Genomic DNA, 17,620 nt, shown 5'->3' with positions numbered 1-17,620 from the left:
GATAATTTTTATTTCTCCTTTCAAATGTCAAGGATGGGAAAATCCAATCTTAGATATCAGCTTTACCTACCAAGAAGTCTGATAATCTGATTGCCCTACTTAAACCACATAAAAATACATCCTAAATCATCAGCCCTAGCACCAAAAGGGTTAAAAATGCATTCACTGACAAATGGCAGAGAAGGAAACCAACCAGAGTGCAGTTTTAGCCAGCAGGTAAACCAAAGTGGGCCTGCCTCAGGTGGGCAACACAGGCCACACCCTCCTGACCCCCCACATGGGATATAGAATAATGAAAACAGGAACTATAAACTGAATTTTTGCCCTCATACACTTGCTTCCAGGGCAGCTACTGAATCTTCTCCCCCAACATTATGTAAATAAGAAGGAAAACTTTAAACCGTCCTGCTAAAACTGTATGTACCTTTAGAAACTCTAGTCCTGATCTCAGACACCCCTTTTTCCTGACCTCTCTGCTCTCATGACTTCTCTTATTTCCTCTGCCAAAACCCTCTTACTGCTCTCCCTGCCTCGCCAACATACTGTCCCTCTAAACTAGATTTTTCATGGACATAAACACAATCTAAGGTATGGTTCTCATGCCACTGTCCACATTTTAAAATACCAGGCATTTGGTGGCTCTTTGTTGATGCAGAATAAACTTGAAATCCTTGCTTTGGCGCTAAAATCCCCCCAAGAATCTGGAACAGATCTACTCTAGATATTACCCCCTACTGTTTCCCTGCAGGCCTGCCCCATGCATTCTAACCAGCCAGCCATGTCCATTCCCCAAACATATCCTGTTAAAAGCAGTCTTTTGCATTCCACTCCCCACCCCAGAACTCTGAACGATAACCAATTCTTCCAAGACCAGCTTGCCCATGAAATAGGATTCTCCTGCAAACCATCTCTGTATTCCGCATTCCAGACTATTCCTTACTCCTCCTTGGTATCCGGACCTTGATGCTTTCATTCTAATCACACACATTTCCTCTGCTTCTCTCTCAACCTCACATCCCCATCCCCAATTTTCAGCTACCAGCACATCTCCTGAGTGGTTCCCATGATACCCACTCTAAAGGCTTCCTCAAATCCACCAAGCCTGTGCTGATGGAAGATACTGATTGCTTCTCTCTCCTCCTCACCTTTCCCCGAGAATGTGAACTCCATCAAAACAGAACCTCTCATTTATTTCTCCCCTGATGCTAATGCATGGTACTTTACACAGAAACTAATCATTAAATACTTTCAAATTAAAAAACAGCCACTATGCTTCAGTGTATTTTTTAAAACCTACTTGTAATTAAAAATAAGTTAATTTTATTAAAACAGCCATTTAAAAAAGTGATTTTTCGGGGCGCCTGGGTGGCTCAGTGGGTTAAAGCCTCTGCCTTCGGCTCAGGTCGTGGTCCCAGGGTCTGGGGATCAAGCCCCGCATCAGACTCTCTGCTCCGCGGAGAGCCTGCTTCCTCCTCTCTCTGCCTGCCTCTCTGCCTACTTGTAATTTCTCTCTCTCTGTCAAATAAATAAAATCTTTAAAAAAAAAAAAGTGATTTTTCTTTATCTCCATAGCCTTAAGGTGGTAGGGAGTCTAAGCTACTCCGCTATATTCACCTAGATGTGGAAAAGAATTCCCTGCTTAGACCACCACAACAAAAACTTTTCCTAAACGATGGATATCTCGATGGCCTACTTTATAGAACTACAAAGGGAACAATTTATGTTAAAGTCAACATACTGAATAGAGGAGAAAAAAAACTAAATCAGAAACTGGCTTTGGAGTCTTCTTTAACAGAGCTTGAATCTCACATATTTTGGACAGTCAGGTTTATCTCTGGTTGAAAGAAGAAGCACAGTGGACTTGGCCACTCAGGAATTCCTTTCGGTTATTTTAGAGTTTCGGTAATTCCTCAATGGCTTTTTTTTTTTTTTTTTTTTAAAGAGGGATGATCAGGAAGTAACTTTTTTCCTTCAAACATGCTCTTCCCGCCACTTTGTTTGCAGAGGGGGTGGGGAGCGCAACTGTCCTGAAGGGACAAGCGTCCCTTTTCCAAAGCTCGGTGGCATGAGGACCCCGCATGGGGTGCACACAGGAGGAGAAGCAGCTTCCCCAGGCCATCTGCTTTACCCTTTTCTCCCTTCCTGATTCTGTGGGTTCCAACACTAGAGTCCCAGCTCACTTCTGAATTGCTACCTTTGTCTCCAAAAGGTAACCCCAAATGGCAAAATTCTCAGCACCAGATTGAAAACTGAGGGTGTGAACAAGTAATGTCTCAACCATCAGGCCGCCTGGGGTCCTCACGTAATCTTCCTATCAATGCCACACATACCTGTAAGAAAAGCTACTCTTGCTTAAAAGTACTGAAGCGTTTCTAAATTGATCAGCACCGCCTTATCTCGGTATCAGTTCTCGGTATCAGTTCGTAAGCTTTCCCACACACCTCTAGGTTTCAGTTTTTAAATAATAAAAATTGCTATGGAAATAATAAGAACCCAATTTTACAACATTCCGAACACTGGCTTATTGCTATGTGATTCAAAAATCAAGGAACCTCCCACAGGGAAGAAATCCCATTAAATTAGGGACTCTGTTTAATTAAAGGTTTTACCTCATTAGATTAAAAAAGTTAAAACCCACATCAAGATTTTTATTGGCAGACATGTGTAATACTATACCAATTTTGAAACAAGCTTTGATTTTTTTTTTTTTTTTTTAAGATTAACCACTACCCTTCTTCAACTGAAAAACCCAAAAAATAGTGAGATGAGAAAAGACCTCACAAGTGGTCATGGTAGGATGAGTTTTAGGAGGTCTAGACTTTGTGAAAGAAACTCACTCTCCCCCTTCACCCTCCCTTGGGTCTCACTCCCCAAGGCTCCGGGCAGGACAGAGAAGAAGGCAGAAGAGACAGGAAGTGATGAGTCCACAATCCCCAGGACTACACTGGATAGGCTGTGGGCTCTCACTCTTCCAGACTGTCTACCTTCTCCTTGCCATTGACCAGGTTTTACGAGTTGTACTGGGGAGAGCTTTCTGGTTTATTTGGCTTTTACTTCCTGTAGGTTTTCAACGGTTTATAAAGAATGGTTTCTTAAGGTTCATAAGCAATTTTTTCCACGAATATCTTTTTTCTTGGTTCCATTTTGGTTACCAGGGGAAACACAAATTTTAAAAGTATCAACATAATAGTAGCATAAGTAAGTAAATCACTGTTCAGCCTTACACATCATTTTTAATTCAAGCTACAAGAAAAGAGCGGGTGGACGGAAAATTTTCAATGAGGGGATTTCAGGTAGTAGTACATGTTCTACATGATTCACAGATTGTTAATAACTTTTGAATAATTACAAGTTGGCTATCACTTCATTATTCAAGGTGGCGTTTCTCCTCTGGTGTAGAGGAGAAAACATTCTCCCTTCTCAGGATAACCTCATCCCCACATCAACCTTCATCAGCCTTTCAGGGTCAGACTTCCGCACTGTTCCACATGGAACAGAGTGAGGCCCAAGTGCTCCTTCCCTGCTCCCCACAGAGCGTTTTGCATTAGATGAGGAGTTACCAAACCCGTGAGCACGAGAATCCCCAGGAGGACCTGCTGGAACGCGGAGAGCAGAGACTCACCCCGCACCCCGAGTTTCTCAGTCAGTACATCCCATGCAGGGCAACTTTCTGGGTGGTTCTGAGGGGTACAAAAGAGCATATTCTTCTTGGGCTCTATGGATCACTTTAATAAAGCTTACCAAGAACAGGAGCAACAATGACAGCAACAGTAGGCTGCCAAGGACGGCCGCCACTCAGTGTCTGTTATTCGGTCAACACTGATGTAGGCACATCACACCTGTCCCCTATTTAATTTTCACAACACCTCCATGAGAGGGAGAGTATGACCCCCATTTTCCGGTTGGGGGAAAAAAAAGATAAAGCTCAGAAATTAATCTGCAGTAAATGATAGACCTTAAAATTCGAATGCAGGTCTGCTTGGCCAAAAAGCATGTATCACAGTTCTGCCAGCAAGTTCTGCACAGCAAGGCTGTATGAAGTAGGGCAACAACAAAGGCAGCGTGCTGTACGTGCGTTCACTCACAATCACTCGTAATTCCTTGTTCTCAAAGATAAGCAAGGTTTTATCCCTGCCAGCAGAGCAATCTCAGAACCACAAAATACGTTTGGTTAAATGTATCCACACAGGTCTGTCTTTGCTGACCGACCTGACACAGAGCCCTTGGAGAGAGGGCTGGCCAGCAGCATGAAGTTACTCCTCCAGTTAAAAAAACTGCATTACAATTCTTATTTTAGAGGGTTTTTTTTTTTTTTGAGCCCTTTTTAATTTACACATTTAATTTACACATTTACACACATAATTTGAGGTCCCTAGCCCCATGATAACCTCTGGATTCACAAGTCATCTCCAATGTGCTAAGGGACTCTTCACATCCATTTCTTTTAAGGACGGGCCATAAATAAACTTGCACCAAACCTGCCATTCTACGCCTGACATCAGGCCCCCCCTCCCAGGAACTTCTGGCCACTGACCTAGGCCATGTTGTGTGGGCCACGATGCCTGTTGTCTGGTCAGCCCAGAAGTCCCCACCTAGGGAGGAAAAGGCCACTAAGTCAGAGGAGGCTCTGAAGCAGTGACAGCACTCACAAACAAGGCCCCAGGGATAGAGGGTGTGTGTGCAAAGTCTGACCCCCGGAGCAGATAGCCAGGAGTTCCACCACAAATCCACATAAGTAAAACAGGGACTTACTGTCAGTTGCCACACTCCTGCTTTTGAGACATGTACTACTGTCCACCAGCTGCAGAAGGTACAGTGCTGATACATCAGAAAGATCCCTGCAAAATGCAGCAAACTACCTCCCTCCACTTTTATTATTTTCTTTTAAAGATTTTTTATTTATTTATTTGACAGAGATCACAAGTAGGCAGAGAGGCAGGCAGATAGAGAGGGGGAAGCAGACTCCCTGCTAAGCAGAGTCTAGGATCATGACCTGGGCCAAAGGCAGAGGCCTTAACCCACTGAACCACCGAGGGGCCCCTTTGTTGTTGTTGTTGTTGTTGTTGTTAAGCGAACCAGGAACCAAAGGGGAAGCCCTAGGCTTGAGTTTCCAGAGCCTGGTGTGCCCGGCAGAACACAAGCGCACAAGCCATTGCAAAGGGGACTGTGCCACCGACGCCTCCAACGACCAAATTCCACCGCTCTCATCCACACAGGAGCCCGAGCAGCGCTGGGAAATGGAAAACTTGCCAGGATGCTTTCACTTTCTGAGAGGTGGTGAAACTCCTGAGGAATTCCGAGCTGCCCATTCGGCCCCTGAACGCAGTCATTTAGTCAAGCCCATGCTGGGGCCTGTCGGGGCCCATTGACTCTGACTTTTCAAATGCTCCTCCTTGGGGTTGTGGGTGGGTGGTAAAACACTCGGATACAAGGACAAAATCACAGCTCCGTAAGGACTAATGAGAGCGATCCTCTTTCTCACTCTGCCTTGCACTGAAAAAGGAGAGGAACAGATGTGGAAAGAGGAACAGACGGAACCAGGAAGGCCCACGTTGAGCGTGAGCTGAGGGGCAGCACGCGGCTAGGCCATCGTCTGGCTGGGAGCACCTTCTTCCAGGCTGGAGCCCACGGGCCCTGCTGCTAATCTAGGTTAGTCATGCAGGATCACTGGATGCCACTGGGCGCTTCCATGGCAACACTGGCCCACGGGGCAGGCTGTGCACAGCTGACTACCCATTTATCACCCTTGACTGGCCACTTCACACAGACCTGCCTCTGATAGATGGGACCAACTCTCTAGAACTCACGTTTAAAAGTTTAATTCTCCCTTGGGGGACAGAGTGTAATTTCTCCAGTGTACTCATCTCCCGAGGCATGGCAGAAACATTTGGCCGGAAGGGAAAGAAAAATCCTTAAATTAACAACGTGGATTCATTTTGGAAAAGGAGTCTTTTTACTGCTTTAGGAGCAGCACTACACCATTCTGATCTGAATATACAAAAGATCAAACAAAATGAAAAACTCTCAAATCTGTTCACAAAAGTTGGGCAACCCTGGTTTAGAGACAGTGACGGAACATATCACAAACCAAGAGACAGAGGATGGCAGGTTTGGGATCTTACTCTTGTGCAAGCGACCTTTCTATTTTATTTTGAAAACCACCCCTGTTGACTTTTACAGTCTATCTTCTGGCCCTTTTCCCCCAGGTTTCTCTAGCCGGGCAATCTAGCATCCAGGAAACATTTTTCACACACTACAGAAAAAAGTCAATATACTTCAAAGCACAAAGTTTGCTTTGTCATTAAAACTGTATCACTCATCAATACAAGTTAAACATGAGACATCAACATGGCTCCATGTTAGAATGAAGAAGTGTTGCTTCAAAGAATGGAAAATCTTTTCTTCTGCTTTGTGCATATGAAAGAATTTGCAACAAGCTTTCTTGTAATAAAAATCACGAGGCTCAATCTTCCAAAGATTTCACCTTTATTACTTCCCCCATCACCTAACACACACGACACAAAGAAAAAACAATCAAAGACTTAATCCTTAATTTCGAAAACCAATTCTGATTTAATATAAAAGACAAGTATCAGCCAAGTGAAACGACAAAACAGCATTATGTCACTGTTGTTTTCCTGGAGGAGCTCCCAGGGGATCTTCTCAAAGTAACAGCTCTCTGCTACTCACTTCTGCTTGCCACAGAAGACTCAGCCTCATTAGAATACTGCAAGAGTTGTATAGAACTCCATTTTGCAAAATTAAATCAACCTTTAAGATTTTTTTACGCAATTTAAAGGCATACTCTAAGTTTTAAACTGAGTGAGAGAGCCTCTACCAAGGCAAACTTGAGTAAAAGTCAGTCACTTCCATCCTAATGAGAGTCATATTAATTTACCTTTCAAAATCAATCTGCCACTTACTTTGCTGCATGCATGTTAACATGTAGCAAAGGTCTGAAAGCATTCACTTATAAAAATCAAGAAGGAGCACCAGGTTAGGGTGGAGGAGGTAAGTGGTAGTGTGGTGGTTTAAGGAATATTTTAACTTTTTTCTTCCCCACAAGAAAGTATCCATTTACTATTTGTGTAGTTAAAATTTTTGATTAAAAACAAAAGAAAATGCCTCGTACAACATCAAGATCAGGACTAAAGAAATACGAAGGTGTTGAACATTTTGTCAGTAATCCTCACTGGAACCTATGAACACAATTTTGGACGCTGGACTCAGTCTTCTTTTTTTTAATATTTTATTTATTTGACAGAGAGAGAGAAGGAGACAAAGAGAGGGAAAACAAGCAGAGTGAGTGAGAGGGAGAGAAGCAGACTCACTACTAAGCAGGGAGCCCAACTCAGGGGCTTGATCCCAGGACTCTGAGATCATGACCTGAGCCGAAGGAAGCCGCTTAACGACTGAGCCACCCAGGCGCCCCTAAATATGTCTTTTACCTTTTTTAAAAAATATTTTAGTTATTTGAGAGAGCATGCGCACAAGCAGGGGGATCAGCAGAGGGAGGAGGAGGAGGAGGTGGGACTCAATCCCAGGACTCCGGGATCAGGACCTGGGCCGAAGGCAGACGCTTAATGACTAAGCCACCCAGGCATCCCTGGACTCAGTCGTCCACCATTACTAATAATTATAGGCCACCTGCATAAGGCAGTGCATTAGAGACTATGTTCCAAAGTCCAAACACAAGCAGCTGTTATTTAGAAAAGTAGTCTTATCTTAATAGATCATAAATATATTTCAAGAGGCATATTCACCCTATAGATGGAAAAGCACAAGAATCTGTCTTCTCCAATGGTCTTAAAAGGCCAGTGAGGAAAGCTGTGTGGGTGGGGATACACAGCTGTAACAAGAGGAGGATGAGGGGAAGGGAAACAGATGAGTAACTGCATTTCTATGTGTAGGACATAGTCCCTTATCTTCTAAACATTTTTTTAATGCATTTTAACATTAAAAAAAAAAGAAGAACTAGTACTGACTGAAGAAGGTCATAATGCAAATGGCACAATTACACAAACCACAACAGTAACCGCTCCTGACCTTGAAGATTTGACAATCTATATGCTAGGGGTTAGTAAATATGCCATTTGAAATGTGAAGGTATTAATGTTACTGAGAAATTCCAGAAAACGGCAGTCTCTCGGAGGGATCCCTAAAATGCTGACAGTTCTTACTTCCAGTTAACTGAAAGCAGATACAGAAATCACCTTCCCTTCCCCCAGTGGCAAAAGGCTCACTAGAGATAAATCTGCCACCCGACTATTTCTGTCCCCCCATTTAGTTAGAAAGGTCCCCAGTGTTCTGAGCTCCCTCAGTGTGCCTGCTTTACTGGCAACTGCACATTTGGCACCAATGAGAAACACGGGTAGCAGCTGCTGGCTCTTCCCCTACAGGTCTCATTTGTACTAGGATCAACCAGAGCACTGGCCTCATTACCATGCCGTTCTTCTTACACACTCAACTGACCATGAAGGACCACATCACATACCTATAAAATAATGAGGCTGGTGAAAGTCTGCTCATTACAGCCACAAAATAAAAGAATGCAGTGGTCACAAACAAAGAATGTAGACTAGCAAGCTCAAAGTTCTGGGCTTTTCCTTAAATGCTTGTCTCATTTAATTTACACTCGACAACAACAACAAATGTTTGGGGTATTAAACCTATTAAGCATCCAAAATTCAAATAAAGAGTCATGTGGACTTCTTACTTCTGACTCGGAGTATGGCCCCAACAGACTCCTTGCCTGGGCAACTCTGCTCCACACAGGTACCTCATCGAATTTTCTAAAAATCATGAATCTGATCTTATTATTCACCTATTCACAACTTTTTCTGAGCCAAATGCTGCCTACAGGATTAAAAGATGATTGGTGTTTAAGCCAAGCACACCCTTCTTGGGTTGGGCTTGGGCTTCAATGAGAAGCCTCTTCTAACCTTCAGGGGGTAAGACCTCTTTCTGCTTATTTCTCACCCCAAAGTAGATTAAGACCCATTTCCGGCCCCTCTCTCCCTTCTGGACACTACAAAAACAAGAAATTGGGAGGCATGGGGCGGGGGGGGGGGGGGGGGGGGGAGCACAGCCCTTGCCTCTGCCAGTTCTCTCATGAACTCCTCCCTTGACTTTCAAAACTTTCTGAAATATCCCTGCCCCTCTGTCACAGTCCCCAGCCCCAACCTCCACTCTCACCTCCCATCCCTGCTGGGATATTCCTTTCTCCCCATACATCTGTTTTTGCATATCTGTCCATGTTTACATTTACAAAAACCAGAGAGACTGCACACGTGCCTACAGATTTTCTTTATTAGACTGAGCTCCTTAAAGGCAAGGACTACTCCTGAGAGCGCAATGCTCAGTAAAAAGTGATGCTTATTACACATCTCTGACTTAATGACTACATTCAAACATTACTCAATTTCAAGCAATCCAGAATTCTACAAGTCTGCCAGTCTTATTCATTATCTGATGACAAAATATGATTCACTGTCTGATACCTAAAACTGACTATACCAGATTGTTGTGAAAGACCCGCGGATCCCCTTACCCAAGAATCCAACACTGCCACTGGATGCAAACAGCAAGAGGTTTATTGGGACGCAGGTACCGGCGGGTGGTCAGCAGCTCCAGCTAACCGAGCACACCGACCGAGGGGAAAGCGGGGTTTTTATAGACAGGTACAAACAAGTTTTGGGTGGGGACGGCGCTGACTGATTGATCCTTTGAACAGGCATACTTGGCGTCAGTGGATTGGGTCAGGGGACCCCGCGAGAAAAGCAGACAAAGCAATCTTACAGAAGCAGAACTGGCCGGTTAGCCCACGCATGCGAAAAAAGCACTACCAGGATATTGAAGGCCTGGTTACTTATCAAGTAAAGACAATTGGGAGTCTCCTGGTGGAATGTCACACTCCTGCCATCAAGCATCCTTGTTAATGAGATTTGGGTTTAGAAGAAATTTAACTTTATTTACTTTTCCTTCTACTTCCACCTCCTTGGGTGTTTTATGGAGGGGAGGGTGACATTAGGGCTATTGATAAGGTAACTTCTTTGTTGTAAATCTCAAGGACATTTGCAAACCAAGGGAGACTCCTACCTTGCAGGACTGTGATCTCTGCAAGTTAACTATTTATCGTTTTATGGCAGTCAGGGGTGCCTGAGGAATGTCACACATATTACCAAGGGGAGTGGGTGGAGAGGGGGTGCAAGGCATCAGCCCCTTCTCCATCCTCAGCCAGCCTCCTGCTCCCTCATCATTTCCCCCTGAACAATTTTGACCCTTAAATCTTTAAGGTGGTTGAAGGTGGAAGGTCTCATCTTCTGTAACTTCTTCCTGCTGAATAGGGGTGTAGAGCTGTCCCTACCTACTCAGGTCAACATTGATCAGTGGAGGAATGTATGGGGGAGTTACGAAAGGCGGAGGCAGCTGAATCCAGTGCTGACAGTGAAGAAGTGACTTTGTGCGTGGTTAAGGATCACCTGCCGTGGTGAAGTCATTGCAGCAAGGGAGTCTCGGCACCAAGTAGAGAAACACTGAACAAAGCAACATATTAAGGTTAATAAGGCGATAAGAATGAGAAGCCCGAGAAGGAGATTTGGCCATAGTCCTCCTTCAAACCAGGAACTTAAGCATTCACTGAGAGAGAGAGGGACCTTGTAGAGCCTTAATCTGGGCATTCATATCCTTTATTAGTCCTGTGATAGTCTGGGATGTACACACAACATTCTGTCTTGATAACTGCACATGTGCCACCCTGGGCTGCTGTCAGGACATCTAAAGCCATCCTATTTATCTCTTAAGGGAGGGGGGAGGGGGCTCTCCAGGGCAGGGGTCTTTCAGTTGTACCCATCAAATGACTCAAGTTTGGAAGGAGGCTGACAGCTCTCTTTCCTAGGTCAGCCACGAAAGCTGCCTCAGCAAACACCGTATGTTTATCAGTTAATATTACAGGCTTTCATTTTTTGGTTTGCTGTATTACTAGTCATCAAAGTCCAACTATACTACACCAAAAAAAAAAAAACAAAACAAAACAAAAAAAAAAACACAACAACAACTGTGTAAGTTATATTTATAGCAAACACACATTTAATTTTAAATCAAATCAAATAAGATTCAGAATGATATTAATAAACTGCCTCTAGGTCTAAAACTTCAACAACAAAAATCCCACAATGAAAAATCTCTCGATGCTGTTATAAATGCATAGTGGGGAAAACAAAACAAAAAATACAGGATCTAAGGAGTTTTTAAAACACAAATGAGATTACGGGGCTCCTTCTACTGCTGAAAGATCACCACAGGCTTCCCTTAGCGTTCAAGATTAAAACCCAGAAGCCTCACCTAGAAGGCTCCATCCCCAGCACACCTCCTCTTTTTTTTAATTAACATATAATGTATTATTTGCCCCAGGGGTTTACACACATTTCACAGCATTCACCATAGCACATATCCTCCCCAATGTCCATTACCCAGTCACTCTATCCATCTCCTCCACCGCCCCCCAGCAGCCCTCAGTTTGTTTTATGAGATTAAGAGTCTCTTACAGTTTGTCTCCCTCCTGATCCCATCTTGTTTCATTTTTTTCCCTCTCTACCCCCCCACTACCCCCCCACCACCCTGCCCCTGCCCGCCTCTCAACTTCCTCATATCACAGAGATCATATGATAATTGTCTTTCTCTGATTTACTTATTTCACTCAGCATAATACCCTGTAGTTCTATCCACATTGTTGCAAATCTCAAGATTTCATTTCTTTTGATGGCTGCACAGTATTCCATTGTGTATCTATACCACATCTTCTTTATCCATTCATCTGCTGATGGACATCTAGGTTCTTTCCATAGTTTGGCTATTGTGGACATTGCTGCTATAAACATTCGGGTGCACGTGCCCCTTTGGATCACTTCGTTTGTATCTTTAGGGTAAATACCCAGTAGTGCAATTTCTGGATCATAGGGTAGTTCTATTTTCAACTTTTTGAGGAACCCCCATGCTGTTTTCCAAAGTGGCTGCACCAGCTTGCATTCCCACCAACGGTGTAGGAGGGTTTCCCTTTCTCCGCATCCTGTCCAACATCTGCCATTCCCTGACTTGTTAATTTTAGCCATTCTGACTGGTGTGAGGTGATCTCTCATTGAACACACCCCCTCTTAGATGCTACCTCCAGATATATTCCCCTCCCTCTGCCCTTCTCAAATACTAGCCACAATGGCCCTTTCATGCCTGGAATGAGTGGAGCAGTGCATTGCTGATCCCCACCTGGATGCTCTGTCCAGAGAGCTGAGGGCTTTGTCACCAACACCTCAGGTTAAGCGCACTCTTCCACGAGATCCCAGATCCAAATGCACCCTTGGACCCCCAGCAGGAGTTCGCCAGCACTCCTCCCTGCTTCATCTCTTTATCACTGTCTAAACCTATCTTGTCTATCCATTTATCTGTTTAAATTATGTCTGGCTCTCCACCCTCACCTCCTCCAAGAATGGAAGTTTCAGAAGGTCAGATACCATTTCTCTCTCCCACCACACTGTGTACCAAACACTAACCCATTAGGCTAAACAAGTACTGGCTGAATGGATGGAAATCTGCATACAGATGCAGAACCTCAAGTAGTGGTTTCTTTTAAAAATAAAACCGAAACTACGATAACAACAAAGAAACCATACAATCTGAAGCTAACAGAAGCATTTTCAGGAGACAGTACAAAAGACATTAAAAAAAAAAAAAAAGGCAGATATGGACAGCATCCTACAAATAACAGATTCATAGATCGAATTGTCAAGTACCACACAGAAAGCAAGAGAAAAACAAATCATTCCTAAATTTATCTTGTATCTCATGAGACTGCTGAAATGCCTCTAAGGGGATTTAAAAAAAAAAAAAAAAAAAAAAAAGCAACTCCTCTCTCAAGCAATTATTCAGGAGCAATTTTATTTTTTGTTTGTTAAGAAGAGTCTTGAGAGATCAAACATACTAAGTGGATATTTTTTGTCACTTCACATCCTGAGCACCAGCTAATTCCCAACATACATCCAACTGAATGAATTACATTCTACAGAACAGTTTAAAAACTATACAGATTTACCATTCGGAGGAAAAGTCCCTCCCAATGACTGAACACACACACATTCCAGAGAACCAATTGCACAGCATACGATAAGAAGAACTGTTTGAAACCGGGCCAATGCACCAAGTACTGCTTCAGCCAGAATAAATGCTCAGCATTTAGACTTGCTAACCAACAGCAAAAAGCAACAGGAAAGGGCTTACATTTGGAAAATGAAAGGAAAAACAATGTCTATGTATTGATAAGAACAGTGAAGAACAATGGGATAATAAGGAAACTGGCCAGAGGTGATTTATTTTTCTAAAGAAGAAAATATTAAGAAACATTTATTCTTTACATGAGTACAGAGAGACCCATCAGCACATTTCAGTTACTGAACAAACAAACAAAAACCTGTACAGCTCCTCCTCTATTCATCTAATGAAACCCACTCCGTTACGGGAGCATACCAAGGACTAAACCCAAGGATGGATCGTCCATTCTCCCGTCAACTCAGAACTTCCAGTAGAAGCTGCTGTCAATTATATGTTAAACAGAGTTAAACAAGCTGCTGTGGACATATATAAACGATACGATAAACTTTCTACCACAGAAAAAAACTTTTTTCAGGCTCCAACCTAAAAACACAAAGATATCCAAGCCTCTTGCAGATCACACAAAACAGATGACAACAATAGAAGAAACGACTGTTGGTGCGTTTTTACAGAATCGTCAAGCTTTTTCTTTACCTCCCAACTTACAGTTATCTTCTTTTGGTTAACTGCACATGTCACATTTGTTTTCACAGGAAGAAAGCTTAATGTCATAAAAACTAGAGGCAGCCTCATTATTCTATTCCATTTCATCCCACAGACATTTCAAGAAGTAAGAACAGGGAGATTATTATAGGAGAAGAAAGCTGGAAACATGTATTGGTATTTTATATGGCAACAAGCAACAATTACATGTTTCTAAATATTCTCATTTTCATCATAACCCCAGCTCACCTCCTACCACTGGCTATAATTGGCATCTCCTTAAAGCTAAACAGTAAGTCATTGTTTTTCTGGAGAAGTCTCCCTTCATTTTGACCTCTGCTAAGCAGTGTTGTGAGCCTTACAAAGCTTGTCAGGATTCTTTGGCCTGGATTTTGGCCCAGCCACAGACATTATATGCAGAATATATCATCTTTTCCCTATCATTGCCAACAGGCAGTTCACTTGCTTAAAACAAAGGGTATTTATCAAACTTAATACAGCACCCTCTACCTTCTTCAACACAAGTAAACTAGAATCTGAGAGTTTGCTCAATTTTTTTTTTTTAAAGTACATTTCAGGAGCTTCAAAGATTGTGTCTTTTATAATGCTTTAAAATTTCCATTTTTAACTCTCTGAGAAGCAGAAGCAAATATATCCATTGTAAGGAAACAATAAGCAAACATTTAGAGTTACCAAATGCACTGATGATTTATATTAAAAGCCTCCGACTGTAAAACAGTTTCTTCCAACAGAACTGCATTTAAATATTATGCCACTTCAAGTTCTTTAAGAGTACGAAGGCACTTCTATGGTTTTCCAGAGTCCAACTAAGATCTTAAGCCTCACAGAACAAAAAACAGAAAATTTATTTGCTTCCTGTCAATACTGACTCCCCGTCTATGTGCTAGACCTAAGGACAAAAGAAGTGAGGGTTCTACAATCTAGGGGGAGAAATACAAAAGGAGGGGTAGGGGCAGACTGCTAACAGTGATTGCAGAGGTTGGTTCCAAGTGCTAAAGAATCAGGGGAGAAAAACACCAACTCTCAAGGAAGGAGGCTGGGATGATTTAATTAAGAGCGGTGACATCTGAGCTTGAAGAATGGACAGGAGTTTAGAAGAGGGGAGGGGGTCCCCACGCCCCTGCTGGGAAAGCATGTAAGTTGTAGAGGGGTGATCAGTCACCACAGGGTGTTTGCACCATCTTACTTCATTCCCCAACTCCAGCTCCAAATTTCTCCTCAAAAGGGTCCAAAGAACCACTGACAATTCATGGGGATGACAACCTTTTGCAGCTGCCCGCTCCACATGGCTGCCCTAGAGCCTCCGTGATATTTTAGGGTGGCAATCCCCTGAGAATTCCCGGTGGACTTTCCTCAGCCTGGAACAATGACCTCAAATTACTTTGCACATAAAAAACCGTCAATTTTAAGAAAAGAACTGAGTGGGGATGTCACAGTTTAGAATGCAAATAGACTTAACTGGCCTCAGATGATCCCCAAAAAACAAAACTGACCACTCCTCCCACCCCTCCATTCTCCTCATAGCCCCAAAGAACACAGTTCCAGTGCCCACTTGATACAGGGCCTTGCTGTACAAAGTCTGGTCTAACTTCCTAATTCAAATTTTACACTATTTTCAAGACCTCTTCCTGTCCTTATGTTTGTTGAGCCAGCAGTCACAATTCCGTATTTTAAAAGTTCAGTAATAGGGGCACCTGGGTGGCTCAGTGGGTTAAGCCTCTGCCTTCGGCTCAGGTCATGATCCCAGGGTCCTGGGATCTAGCCCCACATCGGGCTTTCTGCTCAGTGGGGAGCCTGCTTCCCCCTCTCTCTCTGCCTGCCTCTCTGCCTACTTGTGATCTCCATCAGATAAATAAAGAAAAAAAATTAAAAAAATAATAATAATAAAAGTTCAGTAATAAATTTAAAAGAGGGGCACCTGGGTGGCTCAGTGTGTTAAAGCCATTGCCTTCGGCTCAGGTCATGATCCCAGGGTCCTAGAATCGAGCTCCACATTGGGCTCTCTGCTCATCAGGGAGTCTGTTTCCTCCTCTCTCTGCCTGCCTCTCTGCCTGCTTGTGATCTCTGTCTGTGAAATAAATAAAATCTTTTAAAAATAAATAAATAAATAGATAGATAGATAGATAGAAATTTAGAAGGAGCATATGGTTGAACATCCCCACCTGAACCGTTCCTGGATTTCCTGACATGCTCAGCCCAGAAGTTTCAGGCTTTGAAGTAAAATTAGTTTTAAAAAAAATAAGGCTACCAGGGGCACCTGGGTGGCTCAGTGGGTTAAAGCCTCTGCCTTCGGCTCAGGTCATGATCCCAGGGTCCCCGGATCAAGCCCCGCATCTGGCTCTCTGCTCAACAGGGAGCCTGCTTCGTCCTCTCTCTCTGCCTGCCTCTCTGCCTACTTGTGATCTCTGTCTGTCAAATACATAAAGAAAACCTTTAATTAAAAAAAAAAAAAAGAAGAAGAAGGCTACCAGTGGCAAAGGGGGAGGGGGGACCCTCCAATTTGAATGAACATTGATCAATGCTTGAATTTCAACCTAAAAAGGTACAGTAACCAAAGTTTGCAGAAACAAAAAGATGAACTAGACCAGAGGTTAGCAAACTGGCTCGTGAGGCGAATCTGGCCCAGCTATCTATTTTTATAAATAAAGATTTATTACAACACAGCCCTACCCACTTGTTTCCACACTGTGTATGGTCACTTTGGTCCTGGAACAGCAGAGGTGACTCGTTACAACAAAGACTGCATGGACAACAAAGCCTGAGATACTTACCATCTGGTCCTTTACAGAAAAAGTTTGTCAGCCCTTGGACTAGACCCTAAATTATCAAGAAACATAAAGGTGAATTTTTTTAAAGTTATTTTGAAGTGTTTCATTTTAAAGGAGTACAGACTATTTCAGAAATAGTTCCTTCTGAAACATGTAAGGCTTTCAGTAACAACCAAATTTCTCTCTTATCAGCTTTCCTGACCTGAGGGGGAAAGATGAGAAATCTCCACTCTTGTCTCTATCTAGTTTTAATAAGGCTTACTCTTTTATTCCAAAATATTAACATAATGTAGTATGTGGTGAAAAGTGTGCCAAGCGGCAACCTCCAGGGTCTGGCACCACCCGCTGTATGATCTTATCTACTCCCTCCAGGACTCAGCTCTAATACCCTGCCTGGCCAGGTGGTCAACAGCCTCAAAAGGCTGGTTGAGGGTGGTAACCTCAACCAGGCTGAAGGTGGTAAAAAGCGTATGTTGGTGAAAGTGTGGGAAACGTAGGGGGCATAAAAACCATTCCCGTCACTGGTTCCAGCTGCATCTTCAACAGAGTAATGGACTTCACACTACAATTATGTAGGATTTTTAGGATGACGTGAATGGGAAAGGACAAAATATGAGGGAGATTGCAGAGCAAAAGAAAACCGAAGGAGAAGCTCTGGGATTAAAAACTCCCAAGGCACAGTGAGTCCATCCAACTTCCCTGAGCTATCTACTCCGGCAGGCGGGTGTGGTTTGCGGAAAATATGAAGAATTAAGCCAGTGGTTGCTATTTTCTTTTTTTAAGATTTTATTTATTTATTTGACAGACAAGAGATCACAAGCAGACAGAGAGGCAGGCAGAGAGAGAGAGAGGTGGAAGCAGGCTCCCTGTTGAGCAGAGAGCCATGTGGGGGGCTTGATCCCAGGACCTGGGATCATGACCTGAGCCGAAGGCAGAGGCTTTAACCCGCTGAGCCACCCGGGCGCCCCGCCAGTGGTTGCTATGAAAGGTCAGAACTTACTGTTCCTCAAGTGTCCTGGTTCTTTAGA

At 43.3% G+C, this 17,620-nt stretch overlaps 1 protein-coding gene across 4 annotated transcripts in view; it reads right to left on the bottom strand.

The window, feature by feature from the left end:
* AFF1 (AF4/FMR2 family member 1) overlaps positions 1-17,620 on the bottom strand; it is a 203,703-nt gene that overhangs the window by 89,971 nt on the left and 96,112 nt on the right. The window lies entirely within an intron of this gene.

The sequence above is a fragment of the Mustela erminea genome, chromosome 2, assembly GCF_009829155.1.
Source record: "Mustela erminea isolate mMusErm1 chromosome 2, mMusErm1.Pri, whole genome shotgun sequence".
NCBI classification, from domain to species: Eukaryota; Metazoa; Chordata; class Mammalia; order Carnivora; family Mustelidae; genus Mustela; species Mustela erminea.
Note: the sequence above shows the minus strand (reverse complement) of the source record. Positions and strands in the feature narration are given on the sequence as shown.